Source organism: Heteronotia binoei, chromosome 2, assembly GCF_032191835.1.
Source record: "Heteronotia binoei isolate CCM8104 ecotype False Entrance Well chromosome 2, APGP_CSIRO_Hbin_v1, whole genome shotgun sequence".
NCBI classification, from domain to species: Eukaryota; Metazoa; Chordata; class Lepidosauria; order Squamata; family Gekkonidae; genus Heteronotia; species Heteronotia binoei.
This window is the reverse complement of record NC_083224.1, coordinates 7,947,064-7,956,970: the sequence shown is the minus strand read 5'-3', so window position 1 is coordinate 7,956,970 and position 9,907 is coordinate 7,947,064.

The window sequence follows — 9,907 nt, the reverse complement described above, 5'->3', positions numbered from 1 at the left end:
GTGCCCCCCAGAGTCCCAGGGCAAAACGGCAGCTATGTTAGGGTGGCCAAGTCTAGTTCAAGAAATAGCTGGGGATGTTGGGGGTGGAGCCAGGAGACTTTGGGGGTGGCGCCAGGAGACTTTGGGGCTGGAGCCAGGATACTTTGGGGTGGAACCAGGAGACTTTGGGGGTGGCACCAGGAGACTTTAGGGTAGATCCAGGAGACTTTGGGGGTGGCGCCAGGAGACTTTGGGGGTGGTGCCAGGAGACTTGGGGGTGGCGCCAGGAGACTTTGGGGGTGGATCCAGGAGACTTCAGGGGTGGATCCAGGAGACTTTGGGGGTGGATCCAGGAGACTTTGGGGTGGAGCCAGGAGACTTTGGGGTGGAGCCAGGAGACTTTGGGGGTGGATCCAGGAGACTTTGGGGATGGCACCAGGAGACTTTGGGGGTGGCTCCAGGAGACTTTGGGGGTGGCGCCAGGAGACTTTGGGGTGGATCCAGGAGACTTTGGGAGTGGATCCAGGAGACTTTGGGGATGGCGCCAGGAGACTTTGGGGGTGGAGCCAGGAGACTTTGGGGTGGATCTAGGAGACTTTGGGGGTGGCACCATGAGACTTTAGGGTAGATCCAGGAGACTTTGGGGGTGGTGCCAGGAGACTTTGGGGGTGGCGCCAGGAGACTTGGGGGTGGCGCCAGGAGACTTTGGAGGTGGCGCCAGGAGACTTTGGGGGTGGATCCAGGAGACTTTAGGGGTGGATCCAGGAGACTTTGGGGGTGGATCCAGGAGACTTTGGGGTGGAGCCAGGAGACTTTGGGGTGGAGCCAGGAGACTTTGGGGGTGGAGCCAGGAGACTTTGGGGATGGCGCCAGGAGACTTTGGGGGTGGCGCCAGGAGACTTTGGGGTGGCGCCAGGAGACTTTGGGGGTGGATCCAGGAGACTTTGGGGGTGGATCCAGGAGACTTTGGGGATGGCGCCAGGAGACTTTGGGGGTGGCGCCTGGAGACTTTGGGGGTGGAGCCAGGAGACTTTGGGGGTGGATCCAGGAGACTTTGGGGGTGGCGCCAGGAGACTTTGGAGGGTAGCACCAGGAGACTTTGGGGGTGGAGCCAGGAGACTTTGGGGGTGGAACCAGGAGGCATTGGGGGGGTGGAGCCAGGAGCCAGGTTGTGACAAGCATAAGTGATCTCCAAAGGGAGTTCCGGCCATGACATTGAAAGGGACGGCACACCTTTTAAATACTTTCCCTCCATTGGAAATAATGAAGGATAGGGGCACCTTCTTTTGGGGCTCATAGAATTGGACCCCCTGGTCCGATCTTTTTGAAACTTGGAGGATATTTTGGGGAGAGGCACTGGATGCTATACTGAAAATATGGTGCCTCTACCTCAAAAAACAGCTCTCTCCAGAGCCCCAGATACTGCAGATCAATTTTCCATTATACCTTAAGGGAATCGGTCTCCATAGGGAATAATGGAGCGCCCAGCAGACATTCCTCCCTCCCCCGCTTTCTGGTGAACCTGAAGTGGGGGAAGGGCCTCCAAACCGGGGGATCCCCTGTCCCCACCTGGAGATTGGCAACCCTAAGCTATGTGCATGGGCCGGAGACACAGGGTGGGTGGGTGGGGCTCTCATTAGCGCATCTGTGTGACTCAGCCAAGCAAGTGTGCAGCATGTGAGAGGGGGAGGCCCAGGGAAGACACTGTTCTGGCGGTGGAATGTGTGCGCAGGGGACGGCAGCAGATCTGGTTACCACCTCAGATGTCACATGGCAAAAATAGAACCTGCCAACGAAAGGACACTATGGGTGGGCTGGAGATGGGTACTTAGTAGCCGGGGAGCAGCTGTAATGGAAACTGGGGAGGCTCATCAAAGAGCTGACTGAGTCTATTTTTTACCTGCACAGTCGCTCTATGGCTGCACACAAATAAAGCAGAGGTCCATCAATGGCTATCAGCCACAGCGTATTGTTGGAACTCTCTGTCTGGGGCAAGTGATGCTCCGTATTCTTGGTGCTTGGGGGGGGCACAGTGGGTGGGCTTCTAGTGTCCTGGCCCCATGGGTGGACCTCCTGATGGCACCTGGTTTATTTGGTGTTGGACTGGATGTGTTGGACTGGATGGGCCATTGGTCTGATCCAACATGTCTTCTCTAATGTTCTTATATGGAGCAGAGGTCCATCAGTGGCTCTTAGCCACAGCGTATTGTTGGAACTCTCTGTCTGGGGCAGTGATGCTCTGTATTCTTGGTGCTCGAGAGGGGCACAGTGGGAGGGCTTCTAGCCCCACTGGTGGATCTCCTGGTGGCACGGGGTTTTTGGCCACTGTGAGACACAGAGAATTGGACTGCATGGGCCACTGGCCTGATCTAACATGGCTTCTCATGTTCATATATGAAGCAGAGGTCCATCAATGGCTATTAGCCACAGCGTATTGTTGGAACTCTTTCTGGGGCAAGTGATGCTCTGTAGTGTTGGTGCTTGGGGGGGGGCACAGTGGGTGGGCTTCTAGTGTCCTGGCTCCACTGATGGACCTCTTGATGGCACCTGTTTTGGGTTTTTTTGGCCACTGTATGACACAGAGTGTTGGACTGGATGGGCCATTGGCCTGATCCAACATGGCTTTTAAAATGTTTTCTTATGTTCTAATGTGAAGAAGAAGGAGGAGGAGGAGGAGGAGAAGAAGAAGTTCGGTTTATACCCTGTCCTTCATTCTGAATCTCAGAGTCTCAGAGCAGCTTACAATACCCCACAACAGACACCCTGTGAGGTGGGTGGGGCTGAGAGTGCTCTCCCAGAAGCTGCCCTTTCAAGGACAACTCTGCGAGAGCTCTGGCTGACCCAGGGCCATTCCAGCACCTTCAAGTGGAGGAGAGGGGAATCAAACCCAGTTCTCCCAGATAAGAGCCTGCATGTCATGACCCCTGACGAGGAGGAGCTGGAAGGGTTAACACACCTGGAAGAGTTGCCAGCCAGTTCCTCAGCTGAACAAGCAGCAGCTGGCCCATCAATCATTCTCCAGGCACCAGTGTCAGCTGTTGATGATCAATCTCCTCCAAGCTCTCCTCCTCCCATCTCAAGAGTTCGAAGCAGGGTCCGGAAAGAACTTTCAGAGCGAAGACATGAGGCATGCCGATACTTCAGATCTCTCAGCCCTGCGTTCTAGCAGAGTCACTTCCTCCAGGGAGCAGGCTGATTGAGACTCCCATATAGCTCCCACCCAGGACCTGGTAACCTTGTGGAAGCAACAAGTCTGTTCTCTGGCTTCCATCCGCCTCCTTCCTGATCCTGACCTGCTTGATTTCCTTGGCACCCTGACCTTGTGGCTTTTGGACATTGACTTCTGATTCCGGTTTGTGTTTCTGCATTGGTGACTTGGCTCCTGCTTGAATTCATGGACTTTGGCCTTGGACTGGCTTGGGACTCCAGCCTGCCTGCACCCGGAGAACGTGACAGAGCGCACTTAACCGCTACACCAAACTGGCTCTATGATGTGGCCTCATTTGGAATGTTATGAACCGTTCTGACCACCGTATTTCAGAAAGAAGAAGAAGAAGAAGATATTGGATTTATAACCCGCCCTCCACTCCAAAGAGTCTCAGAGTGGCCCACAATCTCCTTTACCTTCCTCCCCCACAACAGACACCCTGTGAGGTGGGTGGGGCTGGAGAGTGCTCTCACAGCAGCTGCCCTTTCAAGGACAACCTCTGCCAGGGCTATGGCTGACCCAAGGCCATGCTAGCAGATGCAAGTGGAGGAGTGGGGAATCAAACCCTGCTCTCCCAGATAAGAGAGCTCTGGCTGACCCAAGGCCATTCCAGCAGCTGCAAGCGGAGGAGTGGGGAATCAAACCCGGTTCTCCCAGATAAGAGAGCTCTGGCTGACCCAAGGCCATGCTAGCAGGTGCAAGTGGAGGAGTGGGGAATCAAACCCGGTTCTCCCAGATAAGAGTCCGCGCACTTAACCACTACACCAAACTTGCTCTCCAAGGATTTTGCGGTGATGGGGAAAGTGTTGGCCTGATCCAACATGGCTTCTCTTATGTTCTTAAAGCATATGGGTGTGTGTGTGTGTGTGTGTTCTGTCTGCAACCTCAGGGCCAGACTTCAGGTGGGCAGGACCAGTTGGGGAAAATCTTGGAGCTCAAGGACAGCAGAGGCTTGGAGAGGGCAGCAGGCTTGGCAGGACGTGATGTGGTGATGGGCCACAGATTCGGGGCAGACAAAAGGAGATGCCTCTTTACATGGAGAGTGATTAAGATGTGGAATCTGCTGCTGAAGGATGTAGCGATGGCCAAAGGAACAGACAGCTTTAAAGGGGGATTAGGTGGATTCAAGGAGGAGAAGTCTATCGATGGCTACTAGCCCTGGTGGCTGAGAGGAACCTCCACATTCAGAGGCAGCCAGACTCTGAATCCCAGAGGAAGGGGGCCACTGTGGGGAATGCCTCGGCCTCTCTGCCCTCTTGTTGGCCCTCCAGAGGAACTGGCTGGCCACTGTGTGAGACAGGAGGCTGGACTAGATGGACCCTCCCTGGTCTGATCCAGCAGGGCTCTTCTGATGTTCTTGTGAAGGCCTCAGCCTCTCTGCCCTGCTGTTGGCTCTCTGTAGGAACTGGTTGGCCACTGTGTGAGACAGGAGGCTGGACTAGATGGACCCTCCCTGGTCTGATCCAGCAGGGCTCTTCTGATGTTCTTGTGAAGGCCTCAGCCTCTCTGCCCTGCTGTTGGCTCTCTGTAGGAACTGATTGGCCACAGTGTGAGACAGGAGGCTGGACTAGATGGACCCTCCCTGGTCTGATCCAGCAGGGCTCTTCTGATGTTCTTATGAAGGCCTCAGCCTCTCTGCCCTGTTGTTGTCCCTCCAGAGGAACTGATTGGCCACAGTGTGAGACAGGAGGATGGACTGGATGGCCCCTCCCTGGTCTGATGCAGCAGGGCTCTTTTGATGTTCTTAGGAAGGCCTCAGCCTCTCTGCCCTGTTGTTGGCCCTCCAGAGGAACTGGTTGGCCACTGTGTGAGACAAGAGCCTGGACTAGATGGACCCTCAGTGGTCTGACCCAGCAGGGCTCTTCTGATGTTCTTGTGAAGGCCTCAGCCTCTCTGCCCTGTCGTTGGCCACTGTGTGAGACAGGATGATGGACTAGATGGACCCTCACTGGTCTGATCCAGCAGGGCTCTTCTGATGTTCTTATGAAGGCCTCGGCCTTTCTGCCCTGTTGTTGGCCCTCAAGAGGAACTGGTTGGCCACTGTGTGAGACAGAAGGTTGAACTGGATGGACCCTCCTTGGTCTGATCCAGCAGGATTCTTCTGATCTTATGAAGGCCTCGGCCCCTCTGCCCTGTTGTTGGCCCTCCAGAGGAACTGCTTGGCCACTGTGAGATGGGAGGTTGGAATGGATGGACCCTTCCTGGTCTGATCCAGCAGGGCTCTTCTGATGTTCTTATGAAGGCCTCGGTCCCTCTGCCCTGTTGTTGGCCCTCCAGAGGAACTGGCTGGCCACTGTGTGAGACAGGATGCTGGACTAGATGGACCCTCATTGGTCTGACCCAGCAGGGCTCTTCTGATCTTATGAAGGCCTCAGCGTATCTGCCCTATTATTGGCCCTCCAGAGGAACTGGTTGGCCACTGTGTGAGACAGGAGGCTGGACTAGATGGGCCCTCACTGGTCTGATCCAGCAGGGCTCTTCTGATGTTCTAATGAAGGCCTCGGCCTCTCTGCCCTCTTGTTGGCCCTCCAGAGGAACTGGTTGGCCACTGTGTGAGACAGGAGGCTGGACTAAATGGACCCTCCCTGGTCTGATCCAGCAGGGCTCTTCTGAGGTTCTTATGAAGGCCTCGGCCTCTCTGCCCTGTTGTTGGCCCTCCAGAGGAACTGGTTGGCCACTGTGTGAGACAGGAGGCTGGACTAGATGGACCCTCCCTGGTCTGATCCAGCAGGGCCCTTCTGATGTTCTTATGAAGGCCTCGGCCTCTCTGCCCTGTTGTTCGCCCTCCAGAGGAACTGGCTGGCCACTGTGTGAGGCAGGAGGCTGGACTAGATGCACCCTCCCTGGTCTGATCCAGCAGGGCTCTTCTGATGTTCTTAGGTCAGACTGTGCCAACAACAATGGGCGTGGGCTTGTTGTGTCGCAGGCGATGAGGCAAAAGGGCGTTCCTCCCGCTCATTACCATGGTCTGGGTCATGTCAGCCCCCACCTAGACTGCTTAGCTGTGCCTGCTCTGGACTCTTTGAACGTCCCAATCTGGCCTTTCAGGGACCCCTGAGCAGCAACAGCCCCTCCCCAGCTTGGCAAGAAGAAACACACCTTTTCATGGGGCCATGTCCCTCCTTGGGCCAAGCGCCACCAGAAAGTGTCAGTCAGGTGTGGCAGCCGCAGGTGTCTGCTCTAACCGTGTGATTTGTGTCTCACAACCCTGGTATTTACTGGGTTGCCTCCCAAAGGGATTGCCTCACCGGGCAGACAGCCGCATCCCCAAACAAACACCTTCGATGCCAGTTACAGCTGCCAGCACCTCCTCCTGGCAGTTTGGTGTGGTGGTGAAGTGCACGGACTCTTATCTGGGAGCACCGGGTTTGATTCCCCTCTCCTCCACTTGCAGCTGCTGGAATGGCCTTGGGTCAGCCAGAGCTCTCTTATCTGGGAGAACCGGGTTTGATTCCCCCCTCCTCCACTTGCAGCTGCTGGAATGGGCTTGGGTCAGCCAGAGCTCTCTTATCTGGGAGAACCGGGTTTGATTCCCCACTCCTCCGCTTGCAGCTGCTGGGATGGCCTTGGGTCAGCCAAAGCTCTCTTATCTGGGAGAACCGGGTTTGATTCCCCACTCCTTCCCTTGCACCTGCTGGAAGGGCCTTGGGTCAGCCAGAGCTCTCTTATCTGGGAGAACCGGGTTTGATTCCCCCCTCCTCCACTTGCAGCTGCTGGAATGGGCTTGGGTCAGCCAGAGCTCTCTTATCTGGGAGAACCGGGTTTGATTCCCCCCTCCTCCACTTGCAGCTGCTGGAATGGGCTTGGGTCAGCCAGAGCTCTCTTATCTGGGAGAACCGGGTTTGATTCCCCCCTCCTCCACTTGCAGCTGCTGGAATGGCCTTGGGTCAGCCAGAGCTCTCTTATCTGGGAGAACCGGGTTTGATTCCCCCCTCCTCCACTTGCAGCTGCTGGAATGGCCTTGGGTCAGCCAGAGCTCTCTTATCTGGGAGAACCGGGTTTGATTCCCCACTCCTCCACTTGCACCTGCTGGAATGGCCTTGGGTCAGCCAGAGCTCTCTTATCTGGGAGAACCGGGTTTGATTCCCCACTCCTCCACTTGCACCTGCTGGAATGGCCTTGGGTCAGCCAGAGCTCTCTTATCTAGGAGAACCGGGTTTGATTCCCCACTCCTCCACTTGCAGCTGCTGGAAGGGCCTTGGGTCAGCCATAGCTCTCGCAGAGCTGTCCTTGAAAGGGCAGCTTCTGGGAGAGCCCTCTCAGCCCCACCCACCTCACAGGATGTCTGTTGTGGGGGAGGGAGATAAAAGGAGATTGTAGGCCGCTCTGAGACTCTGTCCTTGAAAGGGCGGCTTCTGGGAGAGCCCTCTTAGCCCCACCCACCTCACAGGATGTCTGTTGTGGGGGAGGAAGATGAAAGGAGATTGTGTGCTGCTCTAAGATTAGGAGTGGTGGCAGGATATTAATCCAATTTCTTCTTCTTCTTCTTCTTCGAGCCAGTTTGGTGTAGTGGTTAAGTGTGCGGACTCTTATCTGGGAGAACCGGGTTTGATTTCCCACTCCTCCACTTGCAGCTGCTGGGATAGCCTTGGGTCAGCCATAGCTCTGGCAGAGTTGTCCTTGAAAAGGCAGCTTCTGTCAGAGCTCTCTCAGCCCCACCCAGCTCACAGGGTGTCTGTTGTGGGGGAGGAAGGTAAAGGAGATTGTGAGCCGCTCTGAGACTCTGATTCAGAGAGAAGGGCGGGGTATAAATCTCTAGTTGTCTTCTTCTTCCACACTCCTCCACCTGCTCCTGCTAGAACGGCCTTGGGTCAGCCATAGCTCTGGCAGAGGTTGTCCTTGAAGGGGCAGCTGCTGGCAAAGCTCTCTCAGCCCCACCCACCTCACAGGGTGTTTGTTGTGGGGGCAGAAGATAGAGGAGATTGTAAGCCGCTCTGAGACGCTGAAATTCAGAGTGGAGGGCAGGATATAAATCGAGTATAATCATCATAATCATCATCATCTTCTTCTTCTTCTTCTTCTTCTTCTTCTTCTTCTTCTTCTTCTTCTTCTTCTTCTTCTCCTCCTCCTCCTCCTCCTCCTCCTCCTCCTTTTCTGGGTGCTGGGCCATGAAATGGCACCTTCTTTCCTTCCCTGTCTCCAGCTGCGGACCGGAGATCTTCTGGAATTACAGCCAGTCTCCAGACGACAGAGACCAGTTCCCTGGAGAAAAGCAACAGCTATGGTGGGTGAACTCTGTGGCGTTATACCCTACTTAGGTCCCAACTCCCCCCCCCTCCCCCAATCTCCAGGCGTTTCCCATCCCAGCTATCTAGAATCGTAGAGTTGGAAGGGACCTCCAGGGCCATCTAGTCCAACCCCCTGCACAATGCAGGAAACTCACAAACACCTCCCCTAAATTCACAGGATCCTCATTGCTGTCAGATGACCTTCTAGCCTCTGTTGAAAAACCTCCAAGGAAAGAGAGCCCACCACCTCCCGAGAAAGCCTTTTCATTGAGGAACTGCTCTAACGGTCAGGAAGTTCTTCCTAATGTTCAGACGGAAACCCTTTTGATTTAATTTCAACCCATTGGTTCTGGTTTTACCTTCTGGGGCCACAGAAAACAATTCCACCCCATCCTCTAGATGAACAGCCCTTCAAGGACTTGAAGATGGTGATCCTGTCACCTCTCAGCCGCCTCCTTTCCAGGCTAAACATGCCCAGCTCCTTCAACCATTCTTCATAGGACTTGGTCTCCAGACCCCTGAACATCTTCGTCGCCCTCCTCTGGACCCGTTCCAGCTTGTCTAGATCCTTCTCAAAATGTGGTGCCCAAAACTCCCAGGCGAGGTCTTACCAGAGCAGAGTAAAGCGATCCCATCACTTCATGTGATCTGGATACTAGACTTCTGTTGATACAGCCCAAAATTACCCTGCAACATCCTTTTCTCTGAGAGAATCTACCCTCCATCCACTTTGTTACTGCCCCCTGGATTTCTATTCTGCCCGGTATAGTCTACTTGTAGAATTCTGCAAAGACAACGGTTTGTTTATTGAGAACTCACATTTCAGGCACATGACATCACCTGATAGCCAATATAGAAACCAAAGAGATTACATAATCGGAAGCAGAAGATGGAGAAGCTACGGGAAAACAAGACCTGATGTTGTTTGTGGTACAGACCATGAATCGTTAATATAGAAAATCGGAAGAAAGCTGAAGAAAAACACCAAAACGTTCAGAGTCAGAATACAATCGAAGAAACATTTCTTGTAGAGTTTGAAGACCCTGTAAAGAACAGGTTTGCAGTACTAAGTTCAAGTGATTGTGAACCAGAAGAACTATGGGTTGAAATCAGGCACATTATCAAAGGAGAATACCAAAGGGTGATTAACATGTGGAATTCACTGCCACAAGAGGTGGTGGCGGCCACAAGTATAGCCACCTTCAAGAGGGGTTTAGATAAAAATATGGAGCAGAGGTCCATCAGTGGCTATTAGCCACAGTGTATGTGTGTATATAACATTTTTTGCCACTGTGTGACACAGAGTGTTGGACTTGATGGGCCGTTGGCCTGATCCAGCATGGCTTCTCTTATGTTCTTATGTTCTAACACACAAAGACTATTCCTGTACCCAAAAGGAAGGAGAAGAGGAGGAGGAGGAGGAGGAGGAGAAGGAGAGGCTGGACAAGGACTAGATGGACTAGATGGACCCTCACTGGTCTGATCCAGCAGG